Source organism: Dioscorea cayenensis, chromosome 7 (genome assembly GCF_009730915.1).
Source record: "Dioscorea cayenensis subsp. rotundata cultivar TDr96_F1 chromosome 7, TDr96_F1_v2_PseudoChromosome.rev07_lg8_w22 25.fasta, whole genome shotgun sequence".
In the NCBI taxonomy this organism is placed as follows: Eukaryota; Viridiplantae; Streptophyta; class Magnoliopsida; order Dioscoreales; family Dioscoreaceae; genus Dioscorea; species Dioscorea cayenensis.
In genome coordinates, this window is record NC_052477.1 from 9,594,696 (window position 1) to 9,605,798 (window position 11,103).

Sequence of the window (11,103 nt, forward strand, 5' to 3'; positions counted from 1 at the left end):
TAAGAATTTTGCCTTTAACATCAAGGGTTATGATTTCACTGCTGACTTGAGAGTGGTCCCAGTGGATGGTTATGATGCATTGCTAGGCTTGGATTGGTTGGAGAAGATGGATGTAACATGCAACTTCAAGTCCAAGACACTATTATTTGATTACAAGGGTGAGGCTATTAAGATACAGGGAGGCAACACAAGTTTTATTCCTAAAGTTAGCAGGATATCAACTATCCATTTGTAATAGTGTGACCATCAGGAGATTGCAGCTGTGGGCTTCATTACAGTAGTGAAAACTGATAGTGCTAGTGACTTGTCTAAAGATCTAGAGCTTATATCTCTTCTATATCAGTTTTTGGATATGTCGATAGAACCCAAGGGTTTAACCCTTCTCCCGGACTTATGATCATCAAATTCCTTTTAAGGTTTGGTGTGGAACCATTTAAGTTCAGAGCCTACAGTTATCCATTCATTTAGAAGCAAGGAGGTACTAGTCAATAGGGTGATACAATTGAGCAATAGTCCCTTTGCCTCCCTAGTTCTATTAGTAAAATAAAAATATATATTATGGTGCTTTTTGTGTTGAGTACAGTGGAGTTGAACCCGATTGACTATAAAGGATAAGTTTCCTATACCTTTTTTTAGTTGATGAACTCTAGAATGAGCTACATGGGGCTCTTTTTTATTCTAAATTGGATCTCCGATTGGGGTACCATCAAATTTAGGTTCAACCACAAGACATATTTAAAACTGCTTTTAGAACTCATATGGGCTACTATGAGTTCAAGGTGATGCCATTCAGCTTAACGAATGCCCCAGCAACCTTCCAAGCACTTATCAACTCAATATTTCAACCTTTCCTAAGAAAAACTTGTTTTTAGTTTTCTTTGATGATATCTTGGTTTTATAGTTGATGTTGGAAGGATCATCTTATCCATTTGCAGACGGTTTTGCAAGTCTCGAGGGATCATAAACGTTTTTCTAAGAAGTCCAAGTGTAGCTTTGGTCAGAGCCATATTGAGTATTTAGGGCATATCATATCCATAGATGGAGTCTCAACTGATAAAACTAAAGTTTAGGCCATGTTAGATTGGCCGACTCCCAAAAGCATTAAAGGTTTGAGAGGCTTCTTGGGCCTTACAGGGTATTATAGGAAGTTTGTGAAAGGATATGGGAATCATAGCAGACCTTTGAATTAGTTATTAAAGGATACCCATCATTTCAACATATGAAGCGCACCATGAGTTCAACTCCTAATTTAGTCCTCCCAGATTTTACTAAGCCTTTTGTTATTGAGATTGATGCAAGTGGGACTGGTTTGGGCAGTTTTGATGCAGGACGGCAGGCCATTGGCTTACATGAGTCAATTATTAGCTAACCGACATTTGGTACTCTCAACCCATGAGAGAGAACTTATGGCAATTTTTGCAAGATGTTAATAAGTGGAGGCCTTATTTGTTGGGTCACAAGTTCATTATAAAGAAAGATCATTAGAGCTTAAAATTTTTTTGTGGAACCAAGGTTGTCTACCATTATACAACAAAAGTAATTAAGTAGACTGATGGGTTTTGAATTTGAAATTCAGTATAAGAAAGGGTCTTCTAATGTTGTGGCCAATACCTTATCCCGCCAAAAGGAAGAATTATCAGTATGTGAACTTTCTTGTATCACACCCAAGTGGATGCTTGAAATTAGGGCCAGTTATGAAGGGGATCCTAAAGCTGTAGAATTAATAGCCAGAGCTACACTTTAATCATCAGAAGGTAGTCACATCTCTTTCACTAATGGAGTGCTAAGGATAAATGGTAAATTCTATGTTAGCCCTAATGAGTTAAAACCTAAGATTATTTCAGAATTTCATAACAGTGCATGGGGAGGTCACTCAGGCTAAGAGACAAACTCCACTGGGGCTTAGTTGCGCGAGTAGCAGAGTGAAGCGTTGAAGTAATCCTTAGTGCTGGGATTTAATCGTGACTAGGTGTCTTTTGCCTGGACCAAAGGGTTAGATCTATATTAGGGAATAGGGTTTATCACTTGGAATCCCCAGAGCTTTTTGCAACCCCACGCAGTGTGAGGCATCGAGAGTATTCCTTTTCACTGGGGCATAGTGTAGAGTTAGCCACGATTGACCTTAGGTTTGGGACCGTGTGTTTTAGGATTCCTATGACTTATTAAACATCAGTTAAGAGGCATAATGATTAGTCTTGCATTTGAAACAATAGTCCTATGGTGAGCATTGCCCGGGTGCCCCATCTTACATCGATTGCCTCTCCTTACTTCTATTGTATCTCTTTCTTTCTTCTTTACTTTATTTCTATTTGCATTGATATTGTTCACACTACTCTTAAATAATCTTCACTATAGTTAAACAACAATTCTTGTGCTTCTGAGCATTATTCCCAGTGGATACGACTACCCACTCACAAGGGTACTTTATTACTTCGACAACCCTGCAGACTTACAGGTACACACTGCAAGGGGTGTGTCACCATATGAGTCGGCTTTTTAAATGAAATGATAATTTGCCATGGTGAGTTAACATGTTAATGATTTATCTCTTTTTTTAGCTAGAGAAACCATATATCCTCAAAAACCATAAAAAAATATTCCTCTTTCATTACAATAACAAGCCTTTAACGATAAAAAAATAATGGAACTTGACAACTAATGGTAGGTTCACGCTGAATCCTTTTTATGGCTTCCTAAACGATGGAGATGTTTGTTATCAAGTGACACAAAAAAATTTAGAAAGATGCCTACCCCCAAAACAGTCAATCTATTTAATTGGCTTGCTTGGGACAACCTAATTCTTAACTTGAAAAATCTAGCGTCTTGAAAATGTGATAGGCTTCCTACCACCACGTACTGCCTGTGCCTTTCGACTACTAAATTGGTAGATCATATATTTATCCATTATCCCTTCATTAAGAAAATATGGATCTTTCTGACCAAGGTCTTCAAGGCTTCAAGTATTCCGAACACTCTGAAGGAAATGTTGTGCTTTTGGAGGTCCCAATTGTTACTATTATGCCCTCGAATGCCAGCGAGGATATTTGTCTTAAGGCATTTCATTGGTTTTGATGTTCATATAAATTTTGTGATGATATTTTAATTAAATCTAAACATTATAGTTCTTGTGTATTAAGTTAAATATTTTACTCTTAAATAGTTCACAAATTAAAGAACATTTAATTGGCATTACGGATTCATAAGAATTTATATGACATATATTTTAACAAAAAATATTAGTTGAATACTATAGGATAGTGGGTGCATATGTCATAAATACATCGATGAGATTTAGTGTATTCAAACATAACACATTTGTTTTACTCTTTGACCAGAATTATTGGTTATGATTATATGAATAGACCTTGGACCTGATGTATTATGATCACAATATGCTTGTGACATCTAGTATGTTATTAAGTAGTTAGACTTAATTTACTCTTTTGTAGGATCAACATTAAAGTGCGGTTAAAAAACTTAGCCAAGATAATCAAACTAATTATGTTAGACACAAGAGGTAGTTTGGCGCATAGTAGTGGTGTCAAGTAAATAACATATGTGAGTTATCGCCAAAAAGAAGTTCATTCTTTCCAAAGTAAACAAGTTAGTATCCTATTGATCATGACTATGTGAGATTAAAAAACTTAGCCAAGATAATCAAACTAATTGTTAGACACAAAAGGTAATTTGCCGCACAACAGTGGTGTTAAGTAAATAACATATGTGAGTGATCACCAAAAAGAAGTTCATTCTTTCCAAAGTAAACAAGTTAGTATACTATTGATCATGACTATGTGAGATTAAAAAACTTAGCCAAGATAATCAAACTAATTGTGTTAGACACAAAAGGTAGTTTGGCGCACAGCAGATGGTGTTAAGTAAATAACATATGTGAGTGATCACCAAAAAGAAGTTCATTCTTTCCAAAGTAAACAAGTTAGTATCCTATTGACTATGAGTAGGTGAGATTTAAAAACTTAGCCAAGATAATCAAACTAATTGTGCTAGAAACAAAAGGTAGTTTGGCACACGATGAGTGGTGTCAAGTAAATAACAGATGTGAGTGATCGCCAAAAAAGAAGTTCATTCTTTCCAAAGTAAACAAATTAGTATCCTATTGATCATGAGTAGGTGAGATTAAAAACATAGCCAAGATAATCAAACTAATTATGTTAGACACAAAGGTAGTTTGGCACATAGCAGTTGGTGCCATGTTTTTAGATCTTGTACCATGTTTTTACGATAGTGGTGCCATTGTACATGGCCATGAGACTTGCCTATGCTTCAGTGAAATGGTGACAGATTTGCACACTAGACCAGTGCTCCTGGTTCAACTGGTTTGTTGCACTCTTTCTTGTTCCACTACTCTCCTTCCACTTCATATCCACTAATAACCCTTACTCCATGAACTTCCACTTTATAGCTGCTAACACTCTTCAGAAACTCATACTTCTCACCGTTCTCTCTATCTGGGCCAAAACCAGCTCCAAAGGTTCTTTAGAATGGACAATCACTCTCTTCTCCCTCTCCACTCTCCCCAACACTCTTGTCATGGGCATTCTCTTCGGAAAGGCATGTATGGTGCTTTCTCTGGTAGTTTAATGGTCCAAATAGTTGTACTCTAATGCATCATTTGGTATACTCTTTTGCTCTTCTTGTTTGAGTACCGTGGAGCTCGGTTTCTCATTAGTGAATACTTCCCGGACAACGCTGCGTCTATTGTTTCCTTCAAAGATGATTATAATATTATTCGCAAGTCAGCGAGCTTGAGGTCAGAGATTTTCTCTCGCAAGTCTCTGACTCCAAGAGCGTTAAACTTAACCAATGTGGAGATTTACTTGTTGCAATTATCTAGAAATCCAACTCTAAGAGAGTCTAGCTTTAATCACAATGAATTTTTCTCTTTGGTTGGTAATGATTGTTAGAGAAATAACCCATGAAATCAAGAACTTTTGATTTGAATGTTTAGTACACCTCATTCACTATATTTCCGGATGCTTAAATAACAAAAACTTTTACGGATGTAAAGTAAAAACCTATGGAATTAGAACCTACCAAAATAGGAATTATGCCAACTCATGAACCGTAAAACAGGGAAACAAGTTCTAGTGGCTTCACACAATACATGGAGGCAGGTGATCGTGCAAAGACAGCTCCAAATTCAATCATGTCTGGATTAATAGGTCACATACCCCCTCTTAAGCCTGACATGCATCCAGATCACAAACACCAAACTCCTAACAAGGCTTTCATCAGTGTATCGGCACACTGTTCACCGGTGTTTACAAATTCTACCACAATCTGTCCTCTCTCCACACATTCTCCGATAAAAATGAAATCTTGTTTCTATGTGCTTTGCTTCATCCATGAAATACGGGATTTTCATGAGATCAATGGCAGATTTGTTATCAACAAAAAAGGGTCACCGGGTTTTTAGATCCGTCTCGGTTAATTCACTAACAAGATTCCTCAACCAAAGGGCTCGGCAGTCTGCTGATGTGGCTGCCACAAACTCAGCTTCGCATGATGATAACGCCACTATTTTTTTTGTTTTTTTCGAATTCCGGGATATCAGATTTTCATTGAAGAAGAAAGCCATACTACTTGTGCTTCTTCTCCCATCCCCGGGTATCCTCGCCAAATCGTTGTCCGAGTACCCAGAAATGCTCACTTCTTTATGTCCCTTCATGTAAATGAGTCCAGAGTGAATTGTTCTTCTCAAGTATCTCAGAATTTGTTTAACCACCTTGTGATGTATGACTGTAGGTCTCTCCATATATCGCTCGTCATCCCAACGAGCATATGACAAGTCCGCCATGTATGCAAAAGGTATCTAAGACAGCCAATGATTCATCTATATTCTGTGGAATCAACTGGTGTGCCTTCCAAGTCCTTGTGCAATTGCATCTTGGGTTCCATTGGGTACTTTGATGCATTGCAATCTGCCATTCCAAATTGAGATAGAACTTTTTGGCATAAGCTGATTGTTTGAGTAGTATTTGGTCCTTCTCGCTGCTCTACTTCATTCCCTAAGTAATAGGAAACGAGGTCCCAAGTCACTCATCTCAAATTCCATCATCATTTGCTCCTTGAATCTCTTGACTTCTTCAGGTTGCTTCCTCGTCACAATGAGGTCATAAACATACACTCCAACAATCACACTTGCCTCTCCTTCTCCTCTAGTATATACTTCCCCGTTCTTGAGTGCATTTACTTAAACCGAGTCCTTTTAGACTCCCTCGTCCCGACGGGTGTTCCAGGCCCGTGGGGCTTGCCGTAATCCGTAGAGAGCCTTCGACAATTTGTACACCATATGCTTTTGGTTTTGTATCTCAAACCCCTCCGGTTGAGTGACATAAACATCTTCTTCAAACTCCTCGTTAAGAAATGCAGATTTCACATCCAGATGGTGTACCTTCCAGCCCCGATTTGTGGCAAGTGCAAGAATGACTCAAACAGTGTCAAGTTTTGCAACTAGCGCAAACACTTCTTCGAAGTCGATACCTTGCCTTTGTACATAACCTTTAGCCACCAGCCTTGCTTTGTGTTTGATTATATGTCCATCTGAATCTTTCTTCAATTTATACACCCATTTCAGGCTGATGGGTTTGTAACTTGATGGGAGTTCAATTAGGGTCCACGTGTTGTTCTTCTCAATGGACTCCAACTCCTTCTCCATTGCTTCAAACCAGCAGGCCTCGGTCGCAGCTTCTCGGTAGCAGGATGGCTCTTCAGACATCACCATCATCATCTCACCCTCTTTTTCATTGCAAGCGACCACTTCTTCAAGGTTGGTGTAGATGTTAACGAGGGACCTGAAACGGACTGGCCCATCATAGGAGTCCAGTGTAGATGACATCCGAGATGAGGTAGTTGTCTGGGTACTCGATGGTGGTGTAGACAAGTTTGATGCTTCTGCCGTGGGTGTCGTGGCTCCCGAAGATGGCATAGCACCTCCCGTGTCCGCTATAACATGTGGATCGTCGGAGTAGAATGTGTCAAAGACAATGAATTCAGGCAACTCCACTTCATTGTTATCACCTGCATTTCATTTCCAATCAAGATTTTCTTTGAAAACAACATCTCTACTTAAAGTTTGCCCTGGCACAGATCAAATAAGCGATGAGCTTTGCAGCCTACCTCGACACATAGGTATACCATGGGTGAGCTCCTGTCATCAAGCTTTTTGATATGAGGAGTTGTATTCTTTACATACACCACACAACTAAATACTCTTAGGTGTACGAGGTAAGGTTTTATCCCCATTCAGGCTTCAAATCGGGTGCGTGTTCCTAGTGCTTTGGTTGGGAGACGGTTAAGCAAATAAACTTCATGCCTGACCGCCTCTCCCCAAAACCTTGTGGGCACCAAGATACTTTTGAGCAGTGATCGTTCCACAACACCATTATGCTGTGGTGTGTAGGGAGCCGTGAGATGTCGTTTAATGCCTTTATTTTCACAGAAACGAGTGAACTCCATGGACAAGAACTCGCCACCGTGATCCGCTCGAAGTGTTCTCGATCTTGTGTTTTGTCTTGTTCTCCATCACTGTTCTGAACTTCTTGAATGCGTGGAATGCATCACTCTTTACTGCAAGTATATACACCCACATCTATCGGGTGAAATCATCAACAATCAAGAGAAAGTACTTGTTATTGGCGAGTGTACAGGGAGAGATCTGGCCGCATATATCAGCATGGAGAAGTTCAAGTGGCCTCTCTGCTCTGAAATTCGCCTGATGCGGGAATGGTGAACGTGCATGCTTAGCAATTACACACGTCTCGCATAGGTAATTCGGGTGGATCAGCAGTGGCATACCAACCTCCATCTCCTTCTCCCCTAAGAGCCTCAAGTCATGGAAATTGACATGACCGAGCCTCACATGCCATAGCAATGCTGGATCTTCGATGATTGCTAGAAGACATACCGGCTTGATCGTCTTCAAGTTTATCTAGTATAACCAGTTTTGCGTCCATTTTACTGACATTAGGAGATTCCCGCTCTTATCGAACACCTTCTCGGTGTCTCCCGCCATTAGCACTTCATTCCCATCTTCGGTCATCTGCCTAAGCCTTATAATGTTACTACAAAGTTTTGGAATGTAGTATACCTCTTGGAGAGCCTTCTAATCACCGTTCTTGTAGGTAAACATAACTATTCCCTTGCCTAAGATTTGGACTGTTGGCCCGTCACTGAGCCTCACCCTCCCTATGACAGCTTCATTTAATTCTTGAAACTTCACGCGATGGCCACTCATGTGATTACTAGCACCATTGTCGAGGTACCAGAGATCTTCATTTTCTTCCTTCTTATTGTCGTGGTGCCTATCTAGTAGTGTTCTCTCTTCGTTGAGCAATGCAGCATCATGCCACTCTTGCCTAGTGCGTGCCCCTCCATGGGACATGGTTAGTAATAGTGTAGGCTCTTTGTTGACGATGCGAGTGAGATGAGCTTCATCGTCGCGCCACTTTCCATGGCGCTCAGACGCGTAATGGTTCATTTTCTTGCACTTGAAGCATTTTATGTGACTCTTGTCACGAGTGCCACTTACTGTGCCGTTAGTGCTTCCTCCTGTAATTTCTTGACGTGGCGCACTACGACCGCCGAGGCCACGACCACGCCACCATCCACGCCCTCTTGCATGATCAGGATTTCTGGAGCCACGACCCTTTTCACCTGACGAAGTGTCTGCCACTTAGCCTAAGTAAGCAAGAGCTGCCATCAGCGTTGCTACGTAGCCGCGTTACTCGCTCCTCTAATGCTTTTAGTCATCCTACCACCTCCTCAAATGCCATGGTCTCGAGATCATAAAACTGCTCGATCCCGTGACAACGGGGAAATATTTGTCGTGGGATGGAGTCGAGTAGCTTCTTGACAAGGATGGAGTCTTCAAGTGTACCGCCAAGGATGGAATATTTACTAAACATAGCGCTTAGTTTGCAAGCGAACTCATCAACAGTTTCATTTTCCTTCATCCGGAGGGCATCATACTCGCTCTTTAGTGTCTCGGGCAGACGTTTCTTCACTCGATCAGCACCTAGGTACCTTGTCTTGAGACTATCCTAGGTGTCCTTCGCTGTCTTCTTTATTAGTATTTGGAGAAAAAAATGTCTTTGGGGAACGAACAATAGGATATGTGCTCACGCTGCCTCGTCCTTCTTTGCATCTACTTGTGCTCCTTCCGCCGGGTTCCACGCCCTCCCATGTTCCTTGGGCATCAAGGATGGCCTCCATCCTTACCGCCCATGCCGAATAGTTTGAGGGGTTCAAAGCATTGGAAAACAGAATGACACCCCGCCACTCACCTTTGCCACCTACTGTGGAACAATCGACATTTTGTGGAGTCAAGGATACTTAGACGTTCAACCTGGGCTCTGATACTAGATGTTAGTGAAATAACCTAGGAAATCAAGAACTTCTGATTTGAATGTTTAGCACACCTCATTCACTATATTTCCAAATGCTTAAATAACAAAACTTTACAGCCGAAAGTAATACCTATTGAATTAGAACCTAACAAAATAGGAATTATGCCAACTCATGAACCGTAAAACAGGGAAACAAGTTCTTGTGGCTTCACACAATACATGGAGGTAGGGGACTGTGCAGCACATCTCCAGTCCAATCATGTCTGGATTAATAGTTCACAATGATGAGGAAAATGAAGGCCATGGTGGTGCTAAGCTTAATGGTTTGTTGTCTCCAATGGTGGGGAAGAAAAAGGTGAATGGGAGTAATGGTGCTAATAAGGACTTGCATATGTTTGTTTGGAGCTCTAGTGCTTCACTTGTGTCAAAGAATACTACAGCAGGTGAAAGATCTTTACTATACCAATGTTTGTAGAATTTTTTTATTGACTCGCTTTTTCAGTGTTTGTGATTTTGTTGAATTTTTTTAGCGAGACGTGATGTTTGCAATGAGTGTAGCTTCAGGAATTAGGAAAGGGATGGTGGGAATGGGACAAATAGGGGTCTGATATTATGGCTGAGCACAATGTCAAAGATTGTGGAAAGGCTGTGGCAATGCCAGTTGCCAGTGTGATGACCAGGCTCATTCTTATTATGGTTTGGAGGAAGCTTATTAGGAATCTAAACACTTATTCTAGTCTTATTGGTCATATTTGGTCTTTGGTCTCCTTCAGGTATATAGTTACTTCTAGATTTGATTTGTTGCTTTAGTCTAGAACTTGATGTTAACTTGATTGTGTTTGGGGTAGGTGGGGACCTGAAAATGGCTGCAATAATAGCTTGTTCGTATCCACTCGATGCTAGGCTTGGAATGGCTATGTTTAGTCTTGGTATGATGATATATTCTTCAATTTTGAGTAGATTGGTATCGTGGTTTTTATTTTGAGTAGTGATCCAAGTATACAATTTGGTGGCATATGCATAGGGTTGTTCATGGCATTGCAACCCAAGATGATTGCTTGTGGCAACTCTGTTACAGCCTTTTCAATGGCTGTAAGATTTATACTTGCTCCTCTTGTGATGGCTGTGGCTTCTTATGTTGTTGGATTACGAGGTGCGCTTCTCCATGTTAGCATTGTTCAGGTTGAAAAATTAAAACATAAATTGCCATGATGCATGTTGCCCCATTTTTGGCCACTAATTTATGGTATTCTTATGACTTCAAATGCAGGCGGCTCTGCCTCAAGGAATTGTTCCATTTGTATTTCCCAAGGAATACATTGTGCATCCAAAGATTTTAAGCACAGGGTACCAACTCTTTATCACATATTTTTGATGAAATATGGAATATATTCAGTGAAGTCTAATAGTGAGTTGTGTAACTGTTGTAGAGTTATTTTTGGCATGCTGATAGCACTTGCTATCACACTAGTCTACTACATCTTACTCGACCTTTGAAGCATCAATAGGGTCAAGTGGCTAATGACCAAAACATTAGAGGAGACTTGATTTTGTTTTTTTTTTTTATAAGCCTTTTAATCTTGTTTGGAAACTCTCTTAACATAAATCAGCAAATTTTTATTATTACCTAGTTATGGTCTTACATATACCTGCATTCTTCTACATCCCTGCCTTTTATATTAATTCAAGAACATTCTGATTGTAGAATGACACTTTAACCAGATGCTTATTGTTG

The 11,103-nt window shown here is 40.2% G+C and overlaps 1 pseudogene; it reads left to right on the forward strand.

Moving 5' to 3' along the window:
• The first annotated feature begins 1,231 nt into the window (after window positions 1-1,231).
• LOC120265064 lies at window positions 1,232-10,865 on the forward strand (annotated as a pseudogene).
• Window positions 10,866-11,103: the final 238 nt, after the last annotated feature.